The 10006-nt window shown below is 56.6% G+C and overlaps 48 pseudogenes; all 48 read left to right on the top strand.

The window, feature by feature from the left end:
* The first annotated feature begins 80 nt into the window (after nucleotides 1–80).
* Nucleotides 81–199, top strand: LOC136596621 (5S ribosomal RNA; annotated as a pseudogene).
* Nucleotides 200–279: 80 nt separating this feature from the next.
* Nucleotides 280–398, top strand: LOC136596764 (5S ribosomal RNA; annotated as a pseudogene).
* An 80-nt stretch (nucleotides 399–478) lies between these two features.
* Nucleotides 479–597, top strand: LOC136597645 (5S ribosomal RNA; annotated as a pseudogene).
* Nucleotides 598–677: 80 nt separating this feature from the next.
* On the top strand, nucleotides 678–796 carry LOC136597644 (5S ribosomal RNA; annotated as a pseudogene).
* An 80-nt stretch (nucleotides 797–876) lies between these two features.
* Nucleotides 877–995, top strand: LOC136597643 (5S ribosomal RNA; annotated as a pseudogene).
* Nucleotides 996–1075: 80 nt separating this feature from the next.
* LOC136597019 (5S ribosomal RNA) lies at nucleotides 1076–1194 on the top strand (annotated as a pseudogene).
* An 80-nt stretch (nucleotides 1195–1274) lies between these two features.
* On the top strand, nucleotides 1275–1393 carry LOC136597642 (5S ribosomal RNA; annotated as a pseudogene).
* Nucleotides 1394–1473: 80 nt separating this feature from the next.
* On the top strand, nucleotides 1474–1592 carry LOC136596620 (5S ribosomal RNA; annotated as a pseudogene).
* Nucleotides 1593–1672: 80 nt separating this feature from the next.
* LOC136596704 (5S ribosomal RNA) lies at nucleotides 1673–1791 on the top strand (annotated as a pseudogene).
* An 80-nt stretch (nucleotides 1792–1871) lies between these two features.
* Nucleotides 1872–1990, top strand: LOC136597640 (5S ribosomal RNA; annotated as a pseudogene).
* An 80-nt stretch (nucleotides 1991–2070) lies between these two features.
* Nucleotides 2071–2189, top strand: LOC136597639 (5S ribosomal RNA; annotated as a pseudogene).
* A 279-nt stretch (nucleotides 2190–2468) lies between these two features.
* Nucleotides 2469–2587, top strand: LOC136597444 (5S ribosomal RNA; annotated as a pseudogene).
* An 80-nt stretch (nucleotides 2588–2667) lies between these two features.
* LOC136597638 (5S ribosomal RNA) lies at nucleotides 2668–2786 on the top strand (annotated as a pseudogene).
* Nucleotides 2787–2866: 80 nt separating this feature from the next.
* LOC136597636 (5S ribosomal RNA) lies at nucleotides 2867–2985 on the top strand (annotated as a pseudogene).
* Nucleotides 2986–3065: 80 nt separating this feature from the next.
* On the top strand, nucleotides 3066–3184 carry LOC136596763 (5S ribosomal RNA; annotated as a pseudogene).
* An 83-nt stretch (nucleotides 3185–3267) lies between these two features.
* On the top strand, nucleotides 3268–3386 carry LOC136597635 (5S ribosomal RNA; annotated as a pseudogene).
* An 80-nt stretch (nucleotides 3387–3466) lies between these two features.
* LOC136597634 (5S ribosomal RNA) lies at nucleotides 3467–3585 on the top strand (annotated as a pseudogene).
* An 80-nt stretch (nucleotides 3586–3665) lies between these two features.
* On the top strand, nucleotides 3666–3784 carry LOC136597629 (5S ribosomal RNA; annotated as a pseudogene).
* An 80-nt stretch (nucleotides 3785–3864) lies between these two features.
* Nucleotides 3865–3983, top strand: LOC136597017 (5S ribosomal RNA; annotated as a pseudogene).
* An 80-nt stretch (nucleotides 3984–4063) lies between these two features.
* LOC136597633 (5S ribosomal RNA) lies at nucleotides 4064–4182 on the top strand (annotated as a pseudogene).
* Nucleotides 4183–4262: 80 nt separating this feature from the next.
* LOC136597443 (5S ribosomal RNA) lies at nucleotides 4263–4381 on the top strand (annotated as a pseudogene).
* Nucleotides 4382–4461: 80 nt separating this feature from the next.
* Nucleotides 4462–4580, top strand: LOC136597632 (5S ribosomal RNA; annotated as a pseudogene).
* An 80-nt stretch (nucleotides 4581–4660) lies between these two features.
* On the top strand, nucleotides 4661–4779 carry LOC136597631 (5S ribosomal RNA; annotated as a pseudogene).
* An 80-nt stretch (nucleotides 4780–4859) lies between these two features.
* On the top strand, nucleotides 4860–4978 carry LOC136596762 (5S ribosomal RNA; annotated as a pseudogene).
* Nucleotides 4979–5061: 83 nt separating this feature from the next.
* LOC136597630 (5S ribosomal RNA) lies at nucleotides 5062–5180 on the top strand (annotated as a pseudogene).
* Nucleotides 5181–5260: 80 nt separating this feature from the next.
* Nucleotides 5261–5379, top strand: LOC136597016 (5S ribosomal RNA; annotated as a pseudogene).
* Nucleotides 5380–5459: 80 nt separating this feature from the next.
* LOC136597628 (5S ribosomal RNA) lies at nucleotides 5460–5578 on the top strand (annotated as a pseudogene).
* An 80-nt stretch (nucleotides 5579–5658) lies between these two features.
* On the top strand, nucleotides 5659–5777 carry LOC136596761 (5S ribosomal RNA; annotated as a pseudogene).
* An 80-nt stretch (nucleotides 5778–5857) lies between these two features.
* LOC136597627 (5S ribosomal RNA) lies at nucleotides 5858–5976 on the top strand (annotated as a pseudogene).
* An 80-nt stretch (nucleotides 5977–6056) lies between these two features.
* Nucleotides 6057–6175, top strand: LOC136597625 (5S ribosomal RNA; annotated as a pseudogene).
* Nucleotides 6176–6255: 80 nt separating this feature from the next.
* LOC136597624 (5S ribosomal RNA) lies at nucleotides 6256–6374 on the top strand (annotated as a pseudogene).
* Nucleotides 6375–6454: 80 nt separating this feature from the next.
* On the top strand, nucleotides 6455–6573 carry LOC136597623 (5S ribosomal RNA; annotated as a pseudogene).
* Nucleotides 6574–6653: 80 nt separating this feature from the next.
* Nucleotides 6654–6772, top strand: LOC136597622 (5S ribosomal RNA; annotated as a pseudogene).
* Nucleotides 6773–6852: 80 nt separating this feature from the next.
* LOC136596619 (5S ribosomal RNA) lies at nucleotides 6853–6971 on the top strand (annotated as a pseudogene).
* Nucleotides 6972–7051: 80 nt separating this feature from the next.
* Nucleotides 7052–7170, top strand: LOC136596760 (5S ribosomal RNA; annotated as a pseudogene).
* An 80-nt stretch (nucleotides 7171–7250) lies between these two features.
* LOC136597621 (5S ribosomal RNA) lies at nucleotides 7251–7369 on the top strand (annotated as a pseudogene).
* Nucleotides 7370–7449: 80 nt separating this feature from the next.
* On the top strand, nucleotides 7450–7568 carry LOC136597620 (5S ribosomal RNA; annotated as a pseudogene).
* An 80-nt stretch (nucleotides 7569–7648) lies between these two features.
* Nucleotides 7649–7767, top strand: LOC136597619 (5S ribosomal RNA; annotated as a pseudogene).
* An 80-nt stretch (nucleotides 7768–7847) lies between these two features.
* On the top strand, nucleotides 7848–7966 carry LOC136597015 (5S ribosomal RNA; annotated as a pseudogene).
* An 80-nt stretch (nucleotides 7967–8046) lies between these two features.
* On the top strand, nucleotides 8047–8165 carry LOC136597618 (5S ribosomal RNA; annotated as a pseudogene).
* Nucleotides 8166–8245: 80 nt separating this feature from the next.
* LOC136596617 (5S ribosomal RNA) lies at nucleotides 8246–8364 on the top strand (annotated as a pseudogene).
* An 80-nt stretch (nucleotides 8365–8444) lies between these two features.
* On the top strand, nucleotides 8445–8563 carry LOC136596692 (5S ribosomal RNA; annotated as a pseudogene).
* Nucleotides 8564–8643: 80 nt separating this feature from the next.
* LOC136597616 (5S ribosomal RNA) lies at nucleotides 8644–8762 on the top strand (annotated as a pseudogene).
* A 279-nt stretch (nucleotides 8763–9041) lies between these two features.
* LOC136597442 (5S ribosomal RNA) lies at nucleotides 9042–9160 on the top strand (annotated as a pseudogene).
* An 80-nt stretch (nucleotides 9161–9240) lies between these two features.
* Nucleotides 9241–9359, top strand: LOC136597614 (5S ribosomal RNA; annotated as a pseudogene).
* An 80-nt stretch (nucleotides 9360–9439) lies between these two features.
* Nucleotides 9440–9558, top strand: LOC136597613 (5S ribosomal RNA; annotated as a pseudogene).
* Nucleotides 9559–9638: 80 nt separating this feature from the next.
* On the top strand, nucleotides 9639–9757 carry LOC136596759 (5S ribosomal RNA; annotated as a pseudogene).
* An 80-nt stretch (nucleotides 9758–9837) lies between these two features.
* On the top strand, nucleotides 9838–9956 carry LOC136597612 (5S ribosomal RNA; annotated as a pseudogene).
* The last annotated feature ends 50 nt before the right edge of the window (nucleotides 9957–10006 follow it).

The following is a 10006-nucleotide window of genomic DNA, read 5'->3' as shown; positions in this document are numbered from 1 at the left end:
TTTAAGGCCTTGAGTAGGTTTCTTTCCTTTTCGGAGGTGCGTTCGCACTGCAGAAAGCCCATAGGAAAGGAGGAGGAGCTGTCAACGGGAATTCTAAGCTGAATGTGCCTGCTCTCGTCAGATCGCGGCCGTCAGCCAGCTTGAGGCCTGGCAAGTACCAGTATGGGTGACCGGCTGGGAATCCCAGGTCCCGTTGACTTTTAAGGCCGTGAGTAGGTTTCTTTCCTTTTCGGAGGTGCGTTCGCACTGCAGAAAGCCCATAGGAAAGGAGGAGGAGCTGTCAACGGGAATTCTAAGCTGAATGTGCCTGCTCTCGTCAGATCGCGGCCGCCAGCCAGCTTGAGGCCTGGCAAGTACCAGTATGGGTGACCGGCTGGGAATCCCAGGTCCCGTTGACTTTTAAGGCCGTGAGTAGGTTTCTTTCCTTTTCGGAGGTGCGTTCGCACTGCAGAAAGCCCATAGGAAAGGAGGAGGAGCTGTCAACGGGCATTCTAAGCTGAATGTGCCTGCTCTCGTCAGATCGCGGCCGCCAGCCAGCTTGAGGCCTGGCAAGTACCAGTATGGGTGACCGGCTGGGAATCCCAGGTCCCGTTGACTTTTAAGGCCGTGAGTAGGTTGCTTTCCTTTTCGGAGGTGCGTTCGCACTGCAGAAAGCCCATAGGAAAGGAGGAGGAGCTGTCAACGGGCATTCTAAGCTGAATGTGCCTGCTCTCGTCAGATCGCGGCCGCCAGCCAGCTTGAGGCCTGGCAAGTACCAGTATGGGTGACCGGCTGGGAATCCCAGGTCCCGTTGACTTTTAAGGCCGTGAGTAGGTTGCTTTCCTTTTCGGAGGTGCGTTCGCACTGCAGAAAGCCCATAGGAAAGGAGGAGGAGCTGTCAACGGGCATTCTAAGCTGAATGTGCCTGCTCTCGTCAGATCGCGGCCGCCAGCCAGCTTGAGGCCTGGCAAGTACCAGTATGGGTGACCGGCTGGGAATCCCAGGTCCCGTTGACTTTTAAGGCCGTGAGTAGGTTTCTTTCCTTTTCGGAGGTGCGTTCGCACTGCAGAAAGCCCATAGGAAAGGAGGAGGAGCTGTCAACGGGCATTCTAAGCTGAATGTGCCTGCTCTCGTCAGATTGCGGCCGCCAGCCAGCTTGAGGCCTGGCAAGTACCAGTATGGGTGACCGGCTGGGAATCCCAGGTCCCGTTGACTTTTAAGGCCGTGAGTAGGTTTCTTTCCTTTTCGGAGGTGCGTTCGCACTGCAGAAAGCCCATAGGAAAGGAGGAGGAGCTGTCAACGGGCATTCTAAGCTGAATGTGCCTGCTCTCGTCAGATCGCGGCCGCCAGCCAGCTTGAGGCCTGGCAAGTACCAGTATGGGTGACCGGCTGGGAATCCCAGGTCCCGTTGACTTTTAAGGCCTTGAGTAGGTTTCTTTCCTTTTCGGAGGTGCGTTCGCACTGCAGAAAGCCCATAGGAAAGGAGGAGGAGCTGTCAACGGGAATTCTAAGCTGAATGTGCCTGCTCTCGTCAGATCGCGGCCGTCAGCCAGCTTGAGGCCTGGCAAGTACCAGTATGGGTGACCGGCTGGGAATCCCAGGTCCCGTTGACTTTTAAGGCCGTGAGTAGGTTTCTTTCCTTTTCGGAGGTGCGTTCGCACTGCAGAAAGCCCATAGGAAAGGAGGAGGAGCTGTCAACGGGCATTCTAAGCTGAATGTGCCTGCTCTCGTCAGATCGCGGCCGTCAGCCAGCTTGAGGCCTGGCAAGTACCAGTATGGGTGACCGGCTGGGAATCCCAGGTCCCGTTGACTTTTAAGGCCGTGAGTAGGTTGCTTTCCTTTTCGGAGGTGCGTTCGCACTGCAGAAAGCCCATAGGAAAGGAGGAGGAGCTGTCAACGGGCATTCTAAGCTGAATGTGCCTGCTCTCGTCAGATCGCGGCCGCCAGCCAGCTTGAGGCCTGGCAAGTACCAGTATGGGTGACCGGCTGGGAATCCCAGGTCCCGTTGACTTTTAAGGCCGTGAGTAGGTTTCTTTCCGTTTCGGAGGTGCGTTCGCACTGCAGAAAGCCCATAGGAAAGGAGGAGGAGCTGTCAACGGGCATTCTAAGCTGAATGTGCCTGCTCTCGTCAGATCGCGGCCGCCAGCCAGCTTGAGGCCTGGCAAGTACCAGTATGGGTGACCGGCTGGGAATCCCAGGTCCCGTTGACTTTTAAGGCCGTGAGTAGGTTGCTTTCCTTTTCGGAGGTGCGTTCGCACTGCAGAAAGCCCATAGGAAAGGAGGAGGAGCTGTCAACAGGCATTCTAAGCTGAATGTGCCTGCTCTTGTCAGATCGCGGCCGCCAGCCAGCTTGAGGCCTGGCAAGTACCAGTATGGGTGACCGGCTGGGAATCCCAGGTCCCGTTGACTTTTAAGGCCGTGAGTAGGTTTCTTTCCTTTTCGGAGGTGCGTTCGCACTGCAGAAAGCCCATAGGAAAGGAGGAGGAGCTGTCAACGGGCATTCTAAGCTGAATGTGCCTGCTCTCGTCAGATCGCGGCCGCCAGCCAGCTTGAGGCCTGGCAAGTACCAGTATGGGTGAACGGCTGGGAATCCCAGGTCCCGTTGACTTTTAAGGCCGTGAGTAGGTTGCTTTCCTTTTCGGAGGTGCGTTCGCACTGCAGAAAGCCCATAGGAAAGGAGGAGGAGCTGTCAACGGGCATTCTAAGCTGAATGTGCCTGCTCTCGTCAGATCGCGGCCGCCAGCCAGCTTGAGGCCTGGCAAGTACCAGTATGGGTGACCGGCTGGGAATCCCAGGTCCCGTTGACTTTTAAGGCCGTGAGTAGGTTTCTTTCCTTTTCGGAGGTGCGTTCGCACTGCAGAAAGCCCATAGGAAAGGAGGAGGAGCTGTCAACGGGCATTCTAAGCTGAATGTGCCTGCTCTCGTCAGATCGCGGCCGCCAGCCAGCTTGAGGCCTGGCAAGTACCAGTATGGGTGACCGGCTGGGAATCCCAGGTCCCGTTGACTTTTAAGGCCGTGAGTAGGTTTCTTTCCTTTTCGGAGGTGCGTTCGCACTGCAGAAAGCCCATAGGAAAGGAGGAGGAGCTGTCAACGGGAATTCTAAGCTGAATGTGCCTGCTCTCGTCAGATCGCGGCCGCCAGCCAGCTTGAGGCCTGGCAAGTACCAGTATGGGTGACCGGCTGGGAATCCCAGGTCCCGTTGACTTTTAAGGCCGTGAGTAGGTTTCTTTCCTTTTCGGAGGTGCGTTCGCACTGCAGAAAGCCCATAGGAAAGGAGGAGGAGGAGCTGTCAACGGGCATTCTAAGCTGAATGTGCCTGCTCTCGTCAGATCGCGGCCGCCAGCCAGCTTGAGGCCTGGCAAGTACCAGTATGGGTGACCGGCTGGGAATCCCAGGTCCCGTTGACTTTTAAGGCCGTGAGTAGGTTGCTTTCCTTTTCGGAGGTGCGTTCGCACTGCAGAAAGCCCATAGGAAAGGAGGAGGAGCTGTCAACGGGCATTCTAAGCTGAATGTGCCTGCTCTCGTCAGATCGCGGCCGCCAGCCAGCTTGAGGCCTGGCAAGTACCAGTATGGGTGACCGGCTGGGAATCCCAGGTCCCGTTGACTTTTAAGGCCGTGAGTAGGTTGCTTTCCTTTTCGGAGGTGCGTTCGCACTGCAGAAAGCCCATAGGAAAGGAGGAGGAGCTGTCAACGGGCATTCTAAGCTGAATGTGCCTGCTCTCGTCAGATCGCAGCCGCCAGCCAGCTTGAGGCCTGGCAAGTACCAGTATGGGTGACCGGCTGGGAATCCCAGGTCCCGTTGACTTTTAAGGCCGTGAGTAGGTTTCTTTCCTTTTCGGAGGTGCGTTCGCACTGCAGAAAGCCCATAGGAAAGGAGGAGGAGCTGTCAACGGGCATTCTAAGCTGAATGTGCCTGCTCTCGTCAGATTGCGGCCGCCAGCCAGCTTGAGGCCTGGCAAGTACCAGTATGGGTGACCGGCTGGGAATCCCAGGTCCCGTTGACTTTTAAGGCCGTGAGTAGGTTCCTTTCCTTTTCGGAGGTGCGTTCGCACTGCAGAAAGCCCATAGGAAAGGAGGCGGAGCTGTCAACGGGCATTCTAAGCTGAATGTGCCTGCTCTCGTCAGATCGCGGCCGCCAGCCAGCTTGAGGCCTGGCAAGTACCAGTATGGGTGACCGGCTGGGAATCCCAGGTCCCGTTGACTTTTAAGGCCGTGAGTAGGTTTCTTTCCTTTTCGGAGGTGCGTTCGCACTGCAGAAAGCCCATAGGAAAGGAGGAGGAGCTGTCAACGGGCATTCTAAGCTGAATGTGCCTGCTCTCGTCAGATCGCGGCCGCCAGCCAGCTTGAGGCCTGGCAAGTACCAGTATGGGTGAACGGCTGGGAATCCCAGGTCCCGTTGACTTTTAAGGCCGTGAGTAGGTTGCTTTCCTTTTCGGAGGTGCGTTCGCACTGCAGAAAGCCCATAGGAAAGGAGGAGGAGCTGTCAACGGGCATTCTAAGCTGAATGTGCCTGCTCTCGTCAGATCGCGGCCGCCAGCCAGCTTGAGGCCTGGCAAGTACCAGTATGGGTGACCGGCTGGGAATCCCAGGTCCCGTTGACTTTTAAGGCCGTGAGTAGGTTTCTTTCCTTTTCGGAGGTGCGTTCGCACTGCAGAAAGCCCATAGGAAAGGAGGAGGAGCTGTCAACGGGCATTCTAAGCTGAATGTGCCTGCTCTCGTCAGATCGCGGCCGCCAGCCAGCTTGAGGCCTGGCAAGTACCAGTATGGGTGACCGGCTGGGAATCCCAGGTCCCGTTGACTTTTAAGGCCGTGAGTAGGTTTCTTTCCTTTTCGGAGGTGCGTTCGCACTGCAGAAAGCCCATAGGAAAGGAGGAGGAGCTGTCAACGGGAATTCTAAGCTGAATGTGCCTGCTCTCGTCAGATCGCGGCCGCCAGCCAGCTTGAGGCCTGGCAAGTACCAGTATGGGTGACCGGCTGGGAATCCCAGGTCCCGTTGACTTTTAAGGCCGTGAGTAGGTTTCTTTCCTTTTCGGAGGTGCGTTCGCACTGCAGAAAGCCCATAGGAAAGGAGGAGGAGGAGCTGTCAACGGGCATTCTAAGCTGAATGTGCCTGCTCTCGTCAGATCGCGGCCGCCAGCCAGCTTGAGGCCTGGCAAGTACCAGTATGGGTGACCGGCTGGGAATCCCAGGTCCCGTTGACTTTTAAGGCCGTGAGTAGGTTGCTTTCCTTTTCGGAGGTGCGTTCGCACTGCAGAAAGCCCATAGGAAAGGAGGAGGAGCTGTCAACGGGCATTCTAAGCTGAATGTGCCTGCTCTCGTCAGATTGCGGCCGCCAGCCAGCTTGAGGCCTGGCAAGTACCAGTATGGGTGACCGGCTGGGAATCCCAGGTCCCGTTGACTTTTAAGGCCGTGAGTAGGTTTCTTTCCTTTTCGGAGGTGCGTTCGCACTGCAGAAAGCCCATAGGAAAGGAGGAGGAGCTGTCAACGGGCATTCTAAGCTGAATGTGCCTGCTCTCGTCAGATCGCGGCCGCCAGCCAGCTTGAGGCCTGGCAAGTACCAGTATGGGTGACCGGCTGGGAATCCCAGGTCCCGTTGACTTTTAAGGCCGTGAGTAGGTTTCTTTCCTTTTCGGAGGTGCGTTCGCACTGCAGAAAGCCCATAGGAAAGGAGGAGGAGCTGTCAACGGGAATTCTAAGCTGAATGTGCCTGCTCTCGTCAGATCGCGGCCGCCAGCCAGCTTGAGGCCTGGCAAGTACCAGTATGGGTGACCGGCTGGGAATCCCAGGTCCCGTTGACTTTTAAGGCCGTGAGTAGGTTTCTTTCCTTTTCGGAGGTGCGTTCGCACTGCAGAAAGCCCATAGGAAAGGAGGAGGAGCTGTCAACGGGCATTCTAAGCTGAATGTGCCTGCTCTCGTCAGATCGCGGCCGCCAGCCAGCTTGAGGCCTGGCAAGTACCAGTATGGGTGACCGGCTGGGAATCCCAGGTCCCGTTGACTTTTAAGGCCGTGAGTAGGTTGCTTTCCTTTTCGGAGGTGCGTTCGCACTGCAGAAAGCCCATAGGAAAGGAGGAGGAGCTGTCAACGGGCATTCTAAGCTGAATGTGCCTGCTCTCGTCAGATCGCGGCCGCCAGCCAGCTTGAGGCCTGGCAAGTACCAGTATGGGTGACCGGCTGGGAATCCCAGGTCCCGTTGACTTTTAAGGCCGTGAGTAGGTTGCTTTCCTTTTCGGAGGTGCGTTCGCACTGCAGAAAGCCCATAGGAAAGGAGGCGGAGCTGTCAACGGGCATTCTAAGCTGAATGTGCCTGCTCTCGTCAGATCGCGGCCGCCAGCCAGCTTGAGGCCTGGCAAGTACCAGTATGGGTGACCGGCTGGGAATCCCAGGTCCCGTTGACTTTTAAGGCCGTGAGTAGGTTTCTTTCCTTTTCGGAGGTGCGTTCGCACTGCAGAAAGCCCATAGGAAAGGAGGAGGAGCTGTCAACGGGCATTCTAAGCTGAATGTGCCTGCTCTCGTCAGATCGCGGCCGCCAGCCAGCTTGAGGCCTGGCAAGTACCAGTATGGGTGACCGGCTGGGAATCCCAGGTCCCGTTGACTTTTAAGGCCGTGAGTAGGTTTCTTTCCTTTTCGGAGGTGCGTTCGCACTGCAGAAAGCCCATAGGAAAGGAGGAGGAGCTGTCAACGGGCATTCTAAGCTGAATGTGCCTGCTCTCGTCAGATCGCGGCCGCCAGCCAGCTTGAGGCCTGGCAAGTACCAGTATGGGTGACCGGCTGGGAATCCCAGGTCCCGTTGACTTTTAAGGCCTTGAGTAGGTTTCTTTCCTTTTCGGAGGTGCGTTCGCACTGCAGAAAGCCCATAGGAAAGGAGGAGGAGCTGTCAACGGGAATTCTAAGCTGAATGTGCCTGCTCTCGTCAGATCGCGGCCGTCAGCCAGCTTGAGGCCTGGCAAGTACCAGTATGGGTGACCGGCTGGGAATCCCAGGTCCCGTTGACTTTTAAGGCCGTGAGTAGGTTTCTTTCCTTTTCGGAGGTGCGTTCGCACTGCAGAAAGCCCATAGGAAAGGAGGAGGAGCTGTCAACGGGAATTCTAAGCTGAATGTGCCTGCTCTCGTCAGATCGCGGCCGCCAGCCAGCTTGAGGCCTGGCAAGTACCAGTATGGGTGACCGGCTGGGAATCCCAGGTCCCGTTGACTTTTAAGGCCGTGAGTAGGTTTCTTTCCTTTTCGGAGGTGCGTTCGCACTGCAGAAAGCCCATAGGAAAGGAGGAGGAGCTGTCAACGGGCATTCTAAGCTGAATGTGCCTGCTCTCGTCAGATCGCGGCCGCCAGCCAGCTTGAGGCCTGGCAAGTACCAGTATGGGTGACCGGCTGGGAATCCCAGGTCCCGTTGACTTTTAAGGCCGTGAGTAGGTTGCTTTCCTTTTCGGAGGTGCGTTCGCACTGCAGAAAGCCCATAGGAAAGGAGGAGGAGCTGTCAACGGGCATTCTAAGCTGAATGTGCCTGCTCTCGTCAGATCGCGGCCGCCAGCCAGCTTGAGGCCTGGCAAGTACCAGTATGGGTGACCGGCTGGGAATCCCAGGTCCCGTTGACTTTTAAGGCCGTGAGTAGGTTGCTTTCCTTTTCGGAGGTGCGTTCGCACTGCAGAAAGCCCATAGGAAAGGAGGAGGAGCTGTCAACGGGCATTCTAAGCTGAATGTGCCTGCTCTCGTCAGATCGCGGCCGCCAGCCAGCTTGAGGCCTGGCAAGTACCAGTATGGGTGACCGGCTGGGAATCCCAGGTCCCGTTGACTTTTAAGGCCGTGAGTAGGTTTCTTTCCTTTTCGGAGGTGCGTTCGCACTGCAGAAAGCCCATAGGAAAGGAGGAGGAGCTGTCAACGGGCATTCTAAGCTGAATGTGCCTGCTCTCGTCAGATTGCGGCCGCCAGCCAGCTTGAGGCCTGGCAAGTACCAGTATGGGTGACCGGCTGGGAATCCCAGGTCCCGTTGACTTTTAAGGCCGTGAGTAGGTTTCTTTCCTTTTCGGAGGTGCGTTCGCACTGCAGAAAGCCCATAGGAAAGGAGGAGGAGCTGTCAACGGGCATTCTAAGCTGAATGTGCCTGCTCTCGTCAGATCGCGGCCGCCAGCCAGCTTGAGGCCTGGCAAGTACCAGTATGGGTGACCGGCTGGGAATCCCAGGTCCCGTTGACTTTTAAGGCCTTGAGTAGGTTTCTTTCCTTTTCGGAGGTGCGTTCGCACTGCAGAAAGCCCATAGGAAAGGAGGAGGAGCTGTCAACGGGAATTCTAAGCTGAATGTGCCTGCTCTCGTCAGATCGCGGCCGTCAGCCAGCTTGAGGCCTGGCAAGTACCAGTATGGGTGACCGGCTGGGAATCCCAGGTCCCGTTGACTTTTAAGGCCGTGAGTAGGTTTCTTTCCTTTTCGGAGGTGCGTTCGCACTGCAGAAAGCCCATAGGAAAGGAGGAGGAGCTGTCAACGGGCATTCTAAGCTGAATGTGCCTGCTCTCGTCAGATCGCGGCCGTCAGCCAGCTTGAGGCCTGGCAAGTACCAGTATGGGTGACCGGCTGGGAATCCCAGGTCCCGTTGACTTTTAAGGCCGTGAGTAGGTTTCTTTCCGTTTCGGAGGTGCGTTCGCACTGCAGAAAGCCCATAGGAAAGGAGGAGGAGCTGTCAACGGGCATTCTAAGCTGAATGTGCCTGCTCTCGTCAGATCGCGGCCGCCAGCCAGCTTGAGGCCTGGCAAGTACCAGTATGGGTGACCGGCTGGGAATCCCAGGTCCCGTTGACTTTTAAGGCCGTGAGTAGGTTGCTTTCCTTTTCGGAGGTGCGTTCGCACTGCAGAAAGCCCATAGGAAAGGAGGAGGAGCTGTCAACAGGCATTCTAAGCTGAATGTGCCTGCTCTTGTCAGATCGCGGCCGCCAGCCAGCTTGAGGCCTGGCAAGTACCAGTATGGGTGACCGGCTGGGAATCCCAGGTCCCGTTGACTTTTAAGGCCGTGAGTAGGTTTCTTTCCTTTTCGGAGGTGCGTTCGCACTGCAGAAAGCCCATAGGAAAGGAGGAGGAGCTGTCAACGGGCATTCTAAGCTGAATGTGCCTGCTCTCGTCAGATCGCGGCCGCCAGCCAGCTTGAGGCCTGGCAAGTACCAGTATGGGTGAACGGCTGGGAATCCCAGGTCCCGTTGACTTTTAAGGCCGTGAGTAGGTTGCTTTCCTTTTCGGAGGTGCGTTCGCACTGCAGAAAGCCCATAGGAAAGGAGGAGGAGCTGTCAACGGGCATTCTAAGCTGAATGTGCCTGCTCTCGTCAGATCGCGGCCGCCAGCCAGCTTGAGGCCTGGCAAGTACCAGTATGGGTGACCGGCTGGGAATCCCAGGTCCCGTTGACTTTTAAGGCCGTGAGTAGGTTGCTTTCCTTTTCGGAGGTGCGTTCGCACTGCAGAAAGCCCATAGGAAAGGAGGAGGAGCTGTCAACGGGCATTCTAAGCTGAATGTGCCTGCTCTCGTCAGATCGCGGCCGCCAGCCAGCTTGAGGCCTGGCAAGTACCAGTATGGGTGACCGGCTGGGAATCCCAGGTCCCGTTGACTTTTAAGGCCGTGAGTAGGTTTCTTTCCTTTTCGGAGGTGCGTTCGCACTGCAGAAAGCCCATAGGAAAGGAGGAGGAGCTGTCAACGGGAATTCTAAGCTGAATGTGCCTGCTCTCGTCAGATCGCGGCCGCCAGCCAGCTTGAGGCCTGGCAAGTACCAGTATGGGTGACCGGCTGGGAATCCCAGGTCCCGTTGACTTTTAAGGCCGTGAGTAGGTTTCTTTCCTTTTCGGAGGTGCGTTCGCACTGCAGAAAGCCCATAGGAAAGGAGGAGGAGCTGTCAACGGGCATTCTAAGCTGAATGTGCCTGCTCTCGTCAGATCGCGGCCGCCAGCCAGCTTGAGGCCTGGCAAGTACCAGTATGGGTGACCGGCTGGGAATCCCAGGTCCCGTTGACTTTTAAGGCCTTGAGTAGGTTTCTTTCCTTTTCGGAGGTGCGTTCGCACTG

The sequence above is a fragment of the Eleutherodactylus coqui genome, unplaced genomic scaffold, assembly GCF_035609145.1.
Source record: "Eleutherodactylus coqui strain aEleCoq1 unplaced genomic scaffold, aEleCoq1.hap1 HAP1_SCAFFOLD_117, whole genome shotgun sequence".
NCBI lineage: Eukaryota > Metazoa > Chordata > Amphibia > Anura > Eleutherodactylidae > Eleutherodactylus > Eleutherodactylus coqui.
Note: the sequence above shows the minus strand (reverse complement) of the source record. Positions and strands in the feature narration are given on the sequence as shown.